General features: G+C 42.5%; 1 protein-coding gene and 1 long non-coding RNA gene across 12 annotated transcripts in view; one reads left to right on the forward strand and one right to left on the reverse strand.

The window, feature by feature from the left end:
* SYBU (syntabulin) overlaps positions 1-15,638 on the reverse strand; it is a 118,263-nt gene that overhangs the window by 13,809 nt on the left and 88,816 nt on the right. The gene's annotated exons all lie outside the window — the stretch shown is intronic.
* LOC309647246 lies at positions 10,925-12,829 on the forward strand. The gene is made up of 2 exons (XR_014255888.1): positions 10,925-12,276; positions 12,339-12,829. It is a non-coding gene; the product is annotated as an uncharacterized lncRNA (long non-coding RNA).

Here is a 15,638-nt window from a genome sequence, read left to right on the forward strand (position 1 = left end):
ATTGAGGAAACCAAAGCTGATCTATTTGTCCAAGACTTGTGGGTGATGAATCCTGTCCAGGACCAAATCCCATAATACCCCTGTGATAACATGTCCTCAGGAAGGCAGTGGTTAGAAGCAGGGGCAGGAGAGGTTCCTCCATAAACTGCCGTCTCCCCCACAGTCAAGATGAGCCACAGGGACAAGATGCAGCCAGACCAGCCCACTGGTGGACAGGTGCTGTCACTAATGGGGTGTTTTAGTGTTGCTGGAGGGGAATGTCAATGACAGCAAGGCAAAGAGAGAGAAAAATCCCTTCCCTGGTTTCTAGGACCTCTCAGGAAGGTCAGCCTCTTCGGGGAAATAGATCAAGAAGGACCCCTTAGTGCAGATGACAGCAGTGAATCCCAACTCCCGCAGAATTCTGGGAGGATTAAGGTAGCAATTTATCAGAACTGGGACTGGCTATTCCTTCTGGATTTCAGAGACTTTGTCTAATGATGTAATGAACTCCCAGAAGCTCCCTGAACCTAATTAGTTGCCTCTGAGTAATGTGTTGGCTAACCTGTAGTATTTAACAGTCTCAAGGACTCATGATTGGTAGTGCTATCCAGGAACATACTAGTCCTGACAGCCTAATTCAACCAGCCTTGTCTGCTAGTATATTACCAGGTTGGTTATTAAATGATAAAAGTGGACAGTTTTCAAAAATAGATCCTATGGTTGCAGCCACCAGGTGTAAGATACTATTTTCTAATGTAAAATTATTCCTCCGAAACACCCAGTTTTCACTCTTTAAAAGGTATGCAAAAATCCATCAATTACAATTTAAACTGCCTGCATAAAAACGGAAATTCTAGAACAGAAACAGACAATTGCTGAAAATCCATTGTTACCTCACGATGCCTCTGACCTGCAGTAATTATGTACCCTGAACTGAAGGGACAACTTCGTTCTAAACTTTATTGCTCCTGGCACTCAATACATTGACTCTTTACTGTTTGAGTACCGTGATAGTGAAAACTGTATATGCTACTTAACTATTTCTGTTTATGATTTTTAAAAATATAAACTATTTCCAGTTTGCTTATTGCCATGTAAAGTCCATGCACTCTTTTTAAGGGATACACAGAAAAGTCAGTTTTACTGTGTGATCTGAATATATTCTCCCCATTTACTAAGAAAACTCAGAAGAAGGCTGGAGGCCTGAAAACCTCTTATTTATCTATTATCTGGCAACAAAGACACGGGGAAGGAGAGGCATTCCTTAATGCATTTCCTTTACACAGTGTATGCAACTAGGTGATTGTCATGGGTGCTGTATGTAGTTCAGTGCTCTTTTGGGTTACTAGAATCATGCAAAGAGAGTTTCTAACCTAAAAACATAGGCCCTGAGTCAGACAGCCCAGGTTCAAATCCCACCTCTACTGCTTGCTAGATGGAAGACGTAGGCACATTACTTCACCTCTCTTTGCCTCAATTTCTTAATCTGTGAAATGGAGATTGATGATCATAGCACCTGCCTCATAGGGTTATTGTAAGCAATGAATATCTATCTGCCATCTTAGAAGAACACCTGATCTGTTGTAAGCTCTCAATAAATGTTAGCTGTTATTATGATTCTGCAGGGGTTAAAAAGACAACTTTTATTATACTATACATCTCCTTTGTGGAAAATTTAGAAAATAGCAACGATGCAGAGGGAAAAATATAGTCTATAATTCCATCACCAAAAAAATAACCTTTTGGCATGTCACTATTCCGCATTCATACTTAATACATTACTATGTAACCTAATTGTTTTTCTTTTAATATGTGAATATCTTTAAAACATGGCACATTTTGTTTTATTAAATCAATGAATATGTAGGCTATGTCCAATTTTTCTATCATTAGAAGCAAAAACTGTGTGCCAGAAACCATCCTGAGCATCTTTTACATATTAATTCATTTATTTCTCATGACAGGACAGACCCTATGAGGCAGGGACAGCTAAGGCAGAGAAGTTGTGATGCTCACCAGGTGACACAACTAATGAGAAGTAGAGCCAAGAGGGAAACCAGGCCGTCTGACCCCAGGGTCCATGCTCCTTTTTTTTTTTAAATTATATCTTTTATTTTAAGTTAATTAATTAATTTAGTTTTGGCTGCATTGGGTCTTCGTTGCGGTGCGCAGGCTTCTCATTGCAGTGGCTTCTCTTGTTGTGGAGCACAGGCTCTAGGCACACGGGCTTCAGTAGTTGTGGCACACGGGCTTAGTTGCTCCTCGGCATGTGGGATCTTCCCGGACCAGGGCTCGAACCCGTGTCCCCTGCATTGGCAGGCGGATTCATAACCACTGCGCCACCAGGGAAGCCCAGGGTGCATGCTCTTAAACACGGGCTTAATGGCTATCCTTGGGCATACAAATTTACATCCTTGTTTGATTACTTCCTTAGTATAAATTCCTAAAAGTAGAATATTTAAGCCATAGTATATACTCATTTTAAGACTTTTAGTATATATTCCATAGGGATCTTTTGGATGGCATTATCCGCAAGCAGTTTTGGTGGACAAGGAAGTGTTTGCCCCCATCTGCCCGTGTGTAGACACCTGATTGGTAAATCTCTGATGCCACAGGGAATACTTCGACAAAGCACAGGAAACAGTATTTGGCCCTTGAAGAGCTGTGCTTGAAAAGCTGAAGGGGATTTAAAAATATGCATATCCAAGTTGTCCTCATCGATACTGTCTCCAATCAGCTGCTGGGGCTGGTGGAGCAGGGTTCCAGGACTAAACAGGGAGGATGCACTTGATGACCTTGAAGATAGTTGTGATGCCGATGTCCTGGTGACTACACACCCTGCAGCGGGCTTTCCAGCTATCAGGGAGCTATATTTTTTGTTCAGTAGTACTGCTGGATCCTCTTGAGAGGCCTTACTTTTATTCATAACCTTAGGGTAATAAGCATTCTGTGCATGAGATGGTAAGGCCGGGAGTTAGAGAAGGAAGGGTAAATGGAAACAAAAAGACTATGGGCAAAAACTGATAACTAGATGCATTTTTTAAAAACACTGCCTGTGATTCAGTCTCTTAGGACGTTATTATTTTTGCCTCCTTTCAGGAGACTGTGGATTCCTCATACATCAGAACATCACAGGCCTCTGAGAACAGAGCCATCCTGACGTCTACGAAGCTGTATTAAGCCATCCTAAACCACTGCTTTAAGCAGCCCCAAACCTTCCTTTATCCTTTGTCACCACAAAGCTATCAGATTAATTCAGGTTGGCCACCTATAGCCCCACCTCAAATAGAAGCAGCAAATTAAAAAAAAAACAAAAAACAGTCCCCCATCAATTCATCCTCCCATCCCCCGTCCCCCCACACAGATACACAGATCTTTTATTTAAAGGGCTCTAGGGAGGAGAGAGAGGCCATTTTCACTGAAACCAAGCAGCACTATTAAGAAGCAGCTGGAGCAGTGGACACATGTAATTACAGAAGAAGCTGCTCCAAGTATATTCAGTAGTACTGACTCTTAGCTTTGGGGGCCCAGCCAAGGAATCCAAAAAATGCTTCACAGCCTAAAGAGGATTTTTGTTTTAGCAAACTATTCCCAGAACCCCCATAGGTGTTTATCTCAGAAAAAAACATATATATATATATATGTTTTCTTGCATATCAGAACATGTCTTCCTGAAAAATTGTAAATACCATTTCCATTTTATCATAATTTCAGAAAAGATTTATCTTCATTCTGATTGATGTTCATATGGAGCTGCCATACAGTTAAAAGCATATATGTAAACATTTAAAAACAGACGTTCAGGGACTTCCCTGGTGGTCCAGTGGTTAAGACTCCACACTCCCAATGCAGGGGGGCCTGGGTTCCATCCCTGGTCAGGGAACTAGATAGATCCCACATGCCGTAACTAAAGATCCCGCATGCTTCAACGAAGATCCCACGAGCTGCAACTAAGACCTGGAGCAGCCAAGTAAATAAATAAATATTTAAAAAAAAAAAAAAAAAGCTCAGCCCTCACCAGGTGGTGGTGGTTGTTTAAATAAGTAAATACATAAATAAATAAAAACAGAAGTTCAAATTTTAAGTATGTAGAAGTGAATAATTTTGTACTGATAAATCTAACTATATAACTATAAACATAAATCTAACCACATAAAAATAAAATAGCAGTCAAAGTCAAAGACAAATAACAAACTGAAAGAAAATATTTATAACATATTTATAGACAAAGGGCTAATTTCCTTAATTTACCAAAAGCTCAAACTGAGGCAGGAGACAGATGGGACCCCAGGGCAAATGCTTTGAGTTCGTTTCTTGTGGACCGATACTCCAAGGTGGGAATAAGAGGACAATTGAGACAGGAGGCTGGGCCCTGCCCAGATAGAAGATAAGAGACCACACAGTCCTCATTTTCAAAGTCAGGAGACCTCCCCGACTACACATGTGCAGAAAGGCTCCTTGGAGGTCAAAAGGGGAGGGATGCCAACCTACCCATAGACCTCTTCGGTAGAATCCATCTTGGCTAAGAGATGCACGCAAACACATGGGAAACTCCTGAGATATACCAAATACGGACTTTGAACCAGGCAGATCAAAATGATTGGCCAAAGGAAACCCGGAAGAAATGCCCCATAAAAGTAATTCAAACTGCCATGAGGGCATGACTCTCTCTCTGAGCCCGCCTGTGTGTCTATCCACACATACTGTACTTCTTTTTTCTCCTAATAAATACTTTACTTGTGTCACTACTTTCTGTCTTTGTGGGAATTCTTTTTCTGCAAAGCCGTAGGGCCAGGGCCTTCTCACTCACCACTGCTCTAGTGGCCAGGATTCGGTGCTCTCACCACTGCGACCCGACCTCAATCACTGGCTGGGAACCGAAACCCTGCTTCAAGCTGCTGCAGGCCCAGGCCACCCGAAATCATATTAAATCAGAAAAAAAAAAAAAACCAACACAGAAAAATGGGCAAAGGACATGAACAGGCAGATGGCAAAGAAAGAAAAATAAACAACCAATATACCTGAAAAGCCATACAATCTCACTTATAAAATTAAAAATGTAAATGAAAAAAAGATTTTTTTCATCAGATTGGCAAAAAAAGAAAATCAAAGTTTGATAACACTGGTCTGTTAAGGGTTTGGGGCAAAACACTGATAAGATTTAACGAGAGTGTGAATTGGTGCAATGTACATAAAATAGAAAACTATACCGCTAGGAACTTATCCTGCACATATGCATTCAAAAAGACAAGTAAATTGTCCTTCAATACTGACTGGTTAAGTCAGGTGGTACAGCAACCTAAGAGGATACTCTGCGATCATGAAAAGGGGTGACATGAACCTGTGTGTGCTGAAGTGAAAAGATCCGGAAGACCTGTTATTAGATAAGAAAAACAAGATGCATAAGAGTGGGTGTGGCATGCTTTCTTCTGTGTAAACAATTCTTTAAAGAATATATAACTTGCTACATGCATAGAACATTTTTCTTGAGGGACAAAATAGAGATTTGTTAATAATGGTTTACCTTGAAAATAGGACAGTGAGGATATAAAGAGACTCATTTTCATTTTATAACTTCCTGAGCCATTTGGCTTTTCTAACCATGTGCTTATATTACCCTTGTTATAAAAATTATAAATAGGGGTACAGTGCAATTATGGACAATTGATTTTTTTTCTTTTTTCCTTAAAAAAATCTAAAATTTTTAAAGGAAAATCATTATATAATAAAAGTAATCATGGACTTCCCTGGTGGTGCAGTGGTTAAGAATCCGCCTGCCAGTGCAGGGGACACGGGTTTGATCCCTGGTCTGGGAAGATCCCACTTGCCGCGGAGCAACTAAGCCCGTGCGCCACAACTACTGAAGCCTGTGCGCCTAGAGCCCGCGTGCCACAACTACTGAAGCCTGTGCGCCTACAGCCCGTGCTCCGCAACAAAAGAAGCCACTGCAATGAGAAGCCCGTGTGCCACAACGAAGAGTAGCCCCTGCTCGCCACAACTAGAGAAAGCCCACGTGCAGCAACGAAGACCCAACGCAGCCAAAAATAAATAAATTAAAAAAATAAAAATAAAAGTAATCACATCATATAGTGCGGTATTAGGAGGGCTTTGCAGTCAAGCCACTTGAGTTTGAATCATGGCTCTTCTACTAACTCTCTGGAGCTTTGAGCAAGTTGTTTACCCTCTCCCTGCCTCAGTTTCTTCATCTGTAAAATAGGGATGAAGATATTAATAGTGGGTATTGCTAAGGGATTGTGGGGATTAGGCGAAACATACAAAGAAATTAGAACAGTGTCTGGCACATAGCAAGCACTCAATATATGTTAGCTTTTATTATTTCTAACTAGAATTACTGGCACAGTGGCTTGAGGTCCAGAAGAGGGCTTTTCAAACATCTTTCCCTTAAAAAGCCCCACAATAGGAAATGCCTTATCTCACTCAAGTCAGGCATTTTTATAGTCACTCTTTACAAAAGTGGTCTTCCCTCAGTGGAGAGCATGTTTCTATTTTTAACCGTGTGTGTGTACACAACAGAGTATGTATAAAGATCCATGGTCCTAAAACAAACTCCCCATGGACACCTCCAAATATCTCTAGAGTTTCCCCTGGGTTAATGCACACAGGTTTGCAGCTCAAGTCTTGACAGAGGCCAGTCCCCGGAGAAAGGGAGGGAGGGAGCATGGAAGAGGAGGCACAAAAGGGCCGAAAGGTCAAAGACAGCTCCATCACGGTCACTCCTTCATCTTGGCCTGGCTCAGCCACCTGTCCCTGGCAGAAATACAGTCTACCTGCTTACCAAGAAAAGTAGATGAAAGAACTGATAAGCAAAGAGGGTGTAAAGAAACTTCAAGAGGGAAGGAGGAAGCGAATGTTTCTGAGCAAGGCAAAAAGCCTATTAATCTCTCTCAGGGACTCAGGATCTAACTAGTCTCCTTCTGCCTCACTCTCCAGAAAAATTAAGACTGCACTGGCCAACCTCAGCAGAGTACAGGAAAGGAGAATGGGTGCTGTTTGGCTTCACGAATGACCACCCAGCTTCCCTGGGCCTGCACTTGTCATTAGTAATAAACAAATAAGCGACCGTGTCAATTCACCAGAGATGGCCAAGAGGGGAACGCTAGAGAAGAGATCAATCAATTCAACCCAAGGCCAATCAGATGCTTCTGGGGTCCTCCAGCACCACTGCCAGGCACAACCCAGCATCACCAGAAGGGGGCGCCAGCCTGCAAGTTCACACACCGACAAGCTCTACCCAAAGAAGGCTCTACAAAGGCTGGCTACCCCTCTCACTAGCCACGTGTTCTTGGCCAAGTGTTTTTAACCTCTCTAACCCTTAGTTTCCTTATTTATGTGTAGACGTGTATATATATATATTAAGGTTAATTTATTGTTTAACAGAAATTTATTGAGCATCTGCCATGTGCCATGTGTCAGGCCCTGCTCTAGGTGGGTGATTCCTACCTTGTTGATTTGTTGTGATGTTGAAATGAATGGGAAGTGAAATGCATGGAAAGTGCTTGACATGCTCATAAATATTAATCTTATAATTATTATTAATAATGCAATGATTTCTAAACCTTACTATGCATAAGGGTCACCTGGGAAGTTGAATAATAGTGCAGATTTCTGGGCAACACTCACAGAAATGCCACTTCAGAAGGCCGGGGGAACCCAGGAATCTGCATTTTACATAATTACGATAGATGATTTTGCAGCAGATGGTCATGGACCTACTGAGAGGAGGGGCGCTCCAAAGATAAAGAGCACAGGGAATCTCTCTCCAGTCCAGCCAAACTGCAAGAGCTTTCTTCGATGGGAAGTGGAAGGTGAGTGAGCAGCAGTTAAGGTGGCCAGGCTGCCAACACGAGATCATTCATTCAAGGGCAAGGTACACAGGAGAGAAGAGTTTAACTTACAGAGTGATCTGTTCCCTCACAGCTCTCCAGAAGCACCTTCCTGGGCTAAATACATTTTCAGAGGATTGGAAGGGAAGGGGGGGACATACAGAAGGTACCAGTTCCAGCCAAACTCAAGTGCACACATGTTCGTTTGTAAAGCTAGTAGGATACTTAGCAGCTGGTCCATGGTTTGAAGTCCTCATAATCCTGTTTTAAAGAGGAAGGACCGAACAGTTTGGACTTGGGGGTGTCAAACATCATTCAGCAGAGAGAAACACCTCACAATCCAGCCAGCTCTCCTCTGGGTCATGCCATCAGCCCTAACCTGCTGCCTCTGGTGTGGTCGAGGCGTCCCTGGCTGACAGGCTGAGTGGCACCAAAGGAACCACACAGGCATGCGGAGCCTCCCACACTGAACAAGCATTGGGCACAGGCCCTTAAGAAGGTGGGCTTGAGGGCCAACCCTCTCCCCCACTAAATGGGTCTGGGAAGGGTTGCATCCACAGTGGCCATGAACTTCATCTATACTGATTATCTTGGGGGCCTGGTAATAGCAAGAGCAAATCCTCCTTGAAGAAGTTTTCCCTCTTACATTTTCCTCATCTTTGATTTGTCGAATTTACTCAACTGAATTTCTCCCACTTAAAAAAAAGCCAGCTGGTGAGCCTGCCACTTCTATTTAAGGAGAAGTGTTTATCCAGTGTTTACCAAAATGAGGTGCCTGCCCTCCGCGTCTGGCAGCAAAACCTAAATCAGGGAAAAGTAGCACTCGAGGTGGCAGTGGTGGGTTCGGAGCACGGGTGTCATCGTGGGGACAGTTGACAGGGGAGGAAGGAGGTGGTGAAGGGGTGGGAGAGAGAACTGGGGACTGACATGCCACTAGCACTACAAAGTCGGGGCAGGGCTGGGATTTGCGTCTGGGACTCTAAGTCCAGAGTATAAGGGAGAAGGAAAGGATGGATCTTTTCCCAAGTCCCCTCATTTTCCACCCTTAGTAAGGCTGAGACAGTGCTGTCTGAAAGCAGTTTGAGACCATGAATGGAACAGAATCACCCACTTGCTAGGAAGAAGATGACATAACTTATAATTTGCTGCAGAGACATGCAACAGGGTTCTAAAACAGCATTTCTTTCTTTTTTTTTTTTAAACCTCACTCTGTCTTTAAGCACAGTTTTTAAAATTGACTCCAAGACCTAACAGCCTTGACAGCCCCCCCTTGTCCTCGTCACCGTCACGGCTATGTGACGGCCTGCAGGGCACACCATTCAAGGTCTGCTCTCCGCTCACAGGCTCCTGGGGGGCCACCACCCACCTCCCACACTGAAGCCGCATCTCACAAGGCCTCACTCCCTTGACTTTCGCAGCAGCACTGACCTTGCCCTTCGCTCCATTTAAACAGTCCACCAGTGGAGTTACATCACTGGACCTTGTCAGCACTTGGCCGTGCTCCACTTCTAATATCTTGACATCCTTTCACCTTGGTTCCTAAATAATCTATCCTTTCTCTTTCTCTCTCACATTTTCAATCCCCATGAAGTTGTTTCTCTTCACTTTTTATGAGGTAATATAGTTTAGTAGCCTCCATTACTAGCTGTGTGACCTTGGGAAAGGCACTTAGCCTCTCTGTGCCTCACCTTCTTCTATGGAAGGAGAATGATAACAGTATCCTTCTTACAGAGTTGTTGTAAGGATTATGTAAACTAATATATGTAAAAGCATGTAAAAAGTAGTGCCTAGCACTCGGTAAGCATTTTAAAATATTGCTATTATTTTTATTTTTCTTCTCACGATCTCCCTCTCTGAATCACATCTGGGTCCCAACACATGAAAGGCCAAAATCAGGGAGGACTTGGAGCAGAGGCCAGGAGTGAGGTGAGGCTGGTGTGGGGTGTGAGTAGTGAGCAAGGATTCAAAACAAGCAAGAAAAGAAACAAATAGAAAAACATTCTGACAGGAGTGTGGTAAAGATTCTTCCTCATCCCTTTAGATTATAAATCAATGAGTAAATCCTCAGACTTGGGCTGTATTGACTAAACTCTCCAATTTCACAGGAAAGCCTCAAACACACTAAACAATAGAGAGTTAATCATCGAACCTTCTCGTAGGGTCTGGGGGGTCACAAATAACGCACTCAGGAGACAACACCTCCACAAGGGCAAGATTTCATCAGTTCATATCTGTACATCCCACAGCTCTTTGCACACCTAGCAAATATCAAGTTGAGATGCTGACCCCGTCTTCAGAAAGAGGCAAACGTCTTAGGAGGGATATAAATTAGGTGCTAAAAGAGGCCAACAAAGGAAAATACTATTCCCTATTGGAAGGATTAAGATTCCATGGAGATGCCCAGTGAACTAGCTAGCTTTTGAAACTATTCACGACAATCCGAGACTGTAGTAGGAGGAGTCACAGAGATGGGCGTCCGGGGTGAAGGCAACAGCATGTGGAGACAGCCCTGGAGGGAGGTGAAGCAACAGCGGGAACGAGGGGATAAACGCAATATAGAAGCAGGCTAGTTTAAAATCCTTCTAAGACACAGGCCCCAAAGTTTTATTGGACACATAGATCTTTTTAATTTCTAAAATTCCTACCTTTGCTTCTCTGAGAAAACATGTAAACATGTGACCTTTCTCAGACAGGTGGATATAAAAGAAGAGGAAACATACATGTTTTTCCTGCTCCAGGGATACTAAAACCTTAGTTCTGTCTGAAGTCACTCTACTGACAATCTTTGATGATCTGCTGATACCCGCCCCCCTCCTTAGTGATTTGCATTTGTAAGCTGTACCAACTGAGACAAGAGAGTGGAGGAAGTGGCCAAGACTTCAGGTCACATAGTGCTGTGTGGAGCCCAAGCATGGACCTAGAGAGCAGCATTGCATTATTTTCTCTGCAACCCAGAGAGCTATTTCCCCACTTGCCCCTCATGTTTAAATATTTGTTTCAGAAGCACAGAACTGGATTAATCAAATTCCTCGGTTCTTGACACACACTCATTAGCTCATGTGAGACTATATTTTTACTTACTGACTGGTTTGTTTATCTATTTCTTCACGTTTAATATTATAATAAATGAAGGAACCAGCCCCATCATAAAAACTAGAATGTCGACACCAACTTACATCTATTTCCTCATCCTATTGTCTGTTCACCACTTCCTGCTTTCATTTTTACAAAGAACAATCACATCTATTTGTATTCCTACAAGGCAGATTTTTTTCTTGTTTGGTCTATTTTTTACTTTTTAATAAACAGGTTATCATGATATGAATAATATTGGGGATGATTTTCACTCAAAATTATGTTGCTAAAATTCTCCATATAGTTGTAGTACATTCATTTGACTGCTATATAATAGTCTACCCTATGACCTACACTGTAATTTATGTCTTAATTTTTCTGGTGATGAGAAGATGAATTGGGTTAATTCCAGCTACTCATCTAGCCAGGTTTTCCATTCTGATAAACATCTACTTGCATTTCCAGAGGCTCAAGTCTTCCAAAGAAAAAAAATCAAAAGAGTAAATCTACTTTTATGTAATATATTCCATGGACAAAAAGAAATGCTCTGTGAATCATTTGTTTTTACACATTTGTCTTTATATCCCTTTCCCTCTCATTGTTATGGAGAATCAAGAGTTAAATGTAAAACTAGACTCTGCATTACCCTAACCCAATTTTAGGACCCAACATGCCCAAGGTGACCCTTTGTCCTAGCATCTTTCTGACCTGGAAACCCTATAATTTCAAGAATTACCTGACGTCCTTTTGGGTTTGGCTTAGGTCACTCCATGACCTAGCCCCTTAGCTTTGGCAATGAGACCAGCCCATGAACATGAGAAGCTGACCCAGAGTTACTGGACCTCGCATATAACCTCACTGAGGGAGAAAACCCTTGTCCTTCATAGGGTGGAGGAAGGGGGACACGTGGCGGCTTAACGCAGCCCAGAAGTTAGTTAAGTACCTAGTTCTAAGACCAAATGCTAGGTTTGAGTCACAGGTGAGGGATGTTTCTGAGTCTTAAACCAGGCCCCACTGTGTTAGAGAAGGGGGAGCTACTGTATAAATGTCTCTATGTTAGAAAGCAACTGGCTTGGTTTAGAAATGTTAAAGGCAAAGCAAAGATGTCCATCTTCTTTTGCATCTAAGCCTCTACATGGTAGAGCTGATGTTGTGTCGCTTCAAAACATCTTTGTGAATTTAAATAACTAGGTCTGTGGAGCAGGTCTGGTAATTATAGGGTAGACTTTAAACCAGCCTCTGCCCTATAGTCACCAATCATCCTCCCATTCCTCTAGACAGTGGTTCTCAGAGTGTGCTCCCAACAGCATCGGCGTCACCTGGGAACTTATCAGAAATGCAGATTCTCAGATCCCACCCCAGACCTACAGAGTCAGTGACTCAGAGGTAGGTGTGGGGCTCAGTCATCTGTGTTTTAAGAAGCTCTTTAGTGTTCAGGTATCTGAACACTAAAGTTTGAGAACCCCTATTCTAACACACCCTCTGACTCAGATCACTCATATATTGGCTTCCTGAATGGCTCCCTCTGAGAAATAGAGCAGCTGGCTTGACTGTGATTTAAAATATAGCTGCGGGGACTTCCCAGGTGGCACAGTGGTTAAGAATCCGCCTGCCAATGCAGGGGACACGGGTTCGAGCCCTGGTCCAGGAAGATCCCACATGCCGCGGAGCAACTAAGCCCGTGCACCACAACTACTGAGCCCGCGTGCCACAACTACTGAAGCCCGCATGCCTACAGCCCGTGCTCTGCAACAAGAGAAGCCACCGCAATGAGAAGCCCGCGCACTGCAACGAAGCGTAGTCCCCGCTCTCAGCAACTAGAGAAAACCCGCGTGCAGGAGCGAAGACCCAGTGCAGCCAAAAATTAAATAAATAAATTTATTAAAAAAAAGAATAGTAAAAATAAATAAATAAAATAAAATAAAATATAGCTGTGCACCACAGCATACATTTTGGGAATCAGTTTTACATATTTCACATTCAAAATGAGTCAGTTTCTTACTTTGCTTGGCACAATACTGAGTGTTACTAACCATGTTTCATGAAACTGACAATACACATTTAACAGCTGTGGTTAAAAGCAGATTCTAGCATTGGTGGGTTCCAAGAGAAAATATCTGATCTTTCAGTTAATGACAGTGTAGCCTTGGCAATCGATTAACCTCTCCACCCCTCAGTCTACTCACTCTAAAAAGGGATTCCATGCCTATCGCATGGGACCATTGTGAGGATTCAGTGACATAATGGGGACCGCTGTAAGTGCACATTAATATTCCGCATTATTATTATTGGCCTGCTTACCCCTATGTTTGGTATGTGTTGCTAAACACTAAGTTTCTCTAAGCACTCCTGCATATGGGCACCATAAATATTTTTTTTTTTTAGTACAGTTAAGTCCCCTACATACGAACAAGTTCCGTTCCAAGAGTGAGTTCGTAAGTCCAATTTGTTCATAAGTCCAACAAAGTTAGCCTAGGTACCCAACTAACACAACTGGCTATATAGTACTGTATTGTAACAGGTTTATAATACTCTTCACACAAATAATACATAAAAAACAAAGAAACACAAAAAATAAAGAAAATATTTTTAATCTAACAGTACGGTACCTTGAAAAGTACAGTAGTACAGTACAACAGCTGGCATGCAGGGGCTGGCATTGAGTGAACAGGCAAGAAGAGTTACTGACTGGAGGAGGGAGAGGAGGTGGGGGATGGTAGAGCTGAAGGATCGTCAGCAATAGGAGACAGAGGGCAACCTGCAATTTCACTCACGCCTGATGTTGATGGAATACACGTTTGCATATTTGAAAGTTCACAACTTGAAGGTTCGTATGTACAGGACTTGCTGTACCATGACTTAAATAAGAAGGTGAAGACTTTATTACATGACTAAGCTCTTAATACAAGTGATGAGTTTATTACAGGTCACCTGGCTTCTCTCAGTAATGGTCAGAAATGGCTTATTATGTTCACACACTATTCAATGTGCTTTACATGTATTCTCATTTAATCCTCACATCAAGCCTACGAAACAGGTACAGTTTTATTCCCATTTTACAGATGACAGAAGGAGAGAACAGGTAATTTGCTCAAGGTTAAACAGCTTGTATATAGTGAAGCTGGGATTTGAAGGTGGGCATTTAGGCTTGAGAAATACCACAATAGTAAATGCATCAAAATATGCCCTGAACACTAAGAATGCACACCTGCACAAAACTTCAAGAGTTGGGGAAATTTTATCTTCCCTGTAAGTGCTTGTTTGCTTGCTCCTGTAAAGGGCTTGTTGAAACCTTTGAAAATTCATTTACAAACCATCTGCAGCAGGGGTCTTAATAAGATTATCACCCTCTGCTCTGCATCCCTTACCAGAGAGCAGACAATTAGCGAACACAGACCGCACTAGCCAGGACACAGCTCTTTTTTTTTTTTTTAGCACATGAACCCATGGGGCTGAGCCATTCACCTATTTTCAACAAAAATAATAGGATTGAGTCTTCATTCTTAAATGAGAAGTTAATATACTGTGAACACACTTAAAAGATTGCCATTTTAAAACATCGAATAGATAGGGGGTTTTGATGGTGTGGTCTGAGGCCCATCTGCATCAGTGTCACCTGGATACTTGCTGAAAATAGATTCTTGACTCATATCCCAGATCTGCCCACTGACATTTCCTCAAGTCATTCCTGCAATACACATTTTTACAAATGCCCAGGTGATCTTTTACGACACTAAAGTTTGAGAACCACTACAGTAAATGGCCCTAGTTTTCAATATTTAATTATAGATTGCAGCCACCTACTCAAATCGGTCTGTAGTAACTCCGTGATCTGTTTCTTTGCGTCCTGAACGCTCCACCCCAGGCCATGATCATTTCTTGCTGGAATCATGACACAACCACACACTGTGTCCCAGCTGCTCTGTGTGGCTCCAAGCATTCCATCTTCCACGCTGCTCCAGAGCATAAATCTCATTAGGTGATTCCCCTGTTGAAACCCTTTAATGGTGCCCGTGTCCTTTAAGATAAAGTCCAAACTCCATAGCATGGAGTGTCCATACAAGTCCCCCATACCTGGATTATTCTCCTGTCCCTCTGGGACTGGCTAACTACTACCTGTTCTTCAGGTCTCAGGTTAGCCTTGATCTTTAACTCCTTCCAGAAAGAGATTAGAAGCCCTTCCTTTATGCTCTCACCCCACCCAGAATTTTAACGAGCATTTATCTCATTGTACTGCAACCGTCTGCAATTTCCCAGCACACTGTCAGCTCCTTGAGGACTCGTCCATTATTGCATCCCAGTGTCTAATGCAGCATTTAACACACAGTAGCTGCTGTGGCCTTGAAAGATTTCACAACATCAAAAGTTCCTCCATACTCAGTATTTAGCAATGGCTCCTGGAAAGGCTCTCTACTGAGTTACCTTCCTCTTTCTCTCCTTTTAGGTTGGGTTGATAGCCTGGTGTTATTTACAGTTAGGATAAATATTCCCTCCAATCCTACCTACATCCCATATGCCCAAATCCCTTAAAATTCAAGTTTTCAGCCCAAAATTTAGCATGCAAAAACCATGCAGTCTGGGAAGACCTCTGTCTTGTCCATCATTGTATCGCCCACACCAAGCACAGTGCCTGGTATAGAACAGACTCAGAAGAATATTTATTGAATGAAGGAAGAAAGGTACTAAAAGAACTTACAGAAATAGTTGTGGAAATACTACCAGTTTTCGAGAAATCAC

The sequence above is a fragment of the Balaenoptera physalus genome (genome assembly GCF_965194825.1).
Source record: "Balaenoptera physalus genome assembly, chromosome: 17".
Taxonomy (NCBI): Eukaryota; Metazoa; Chordata; class Mammalia; order Artiodactyla; family Balaenopteridae; genus Balaenoptera; species Balaenoptera physalus.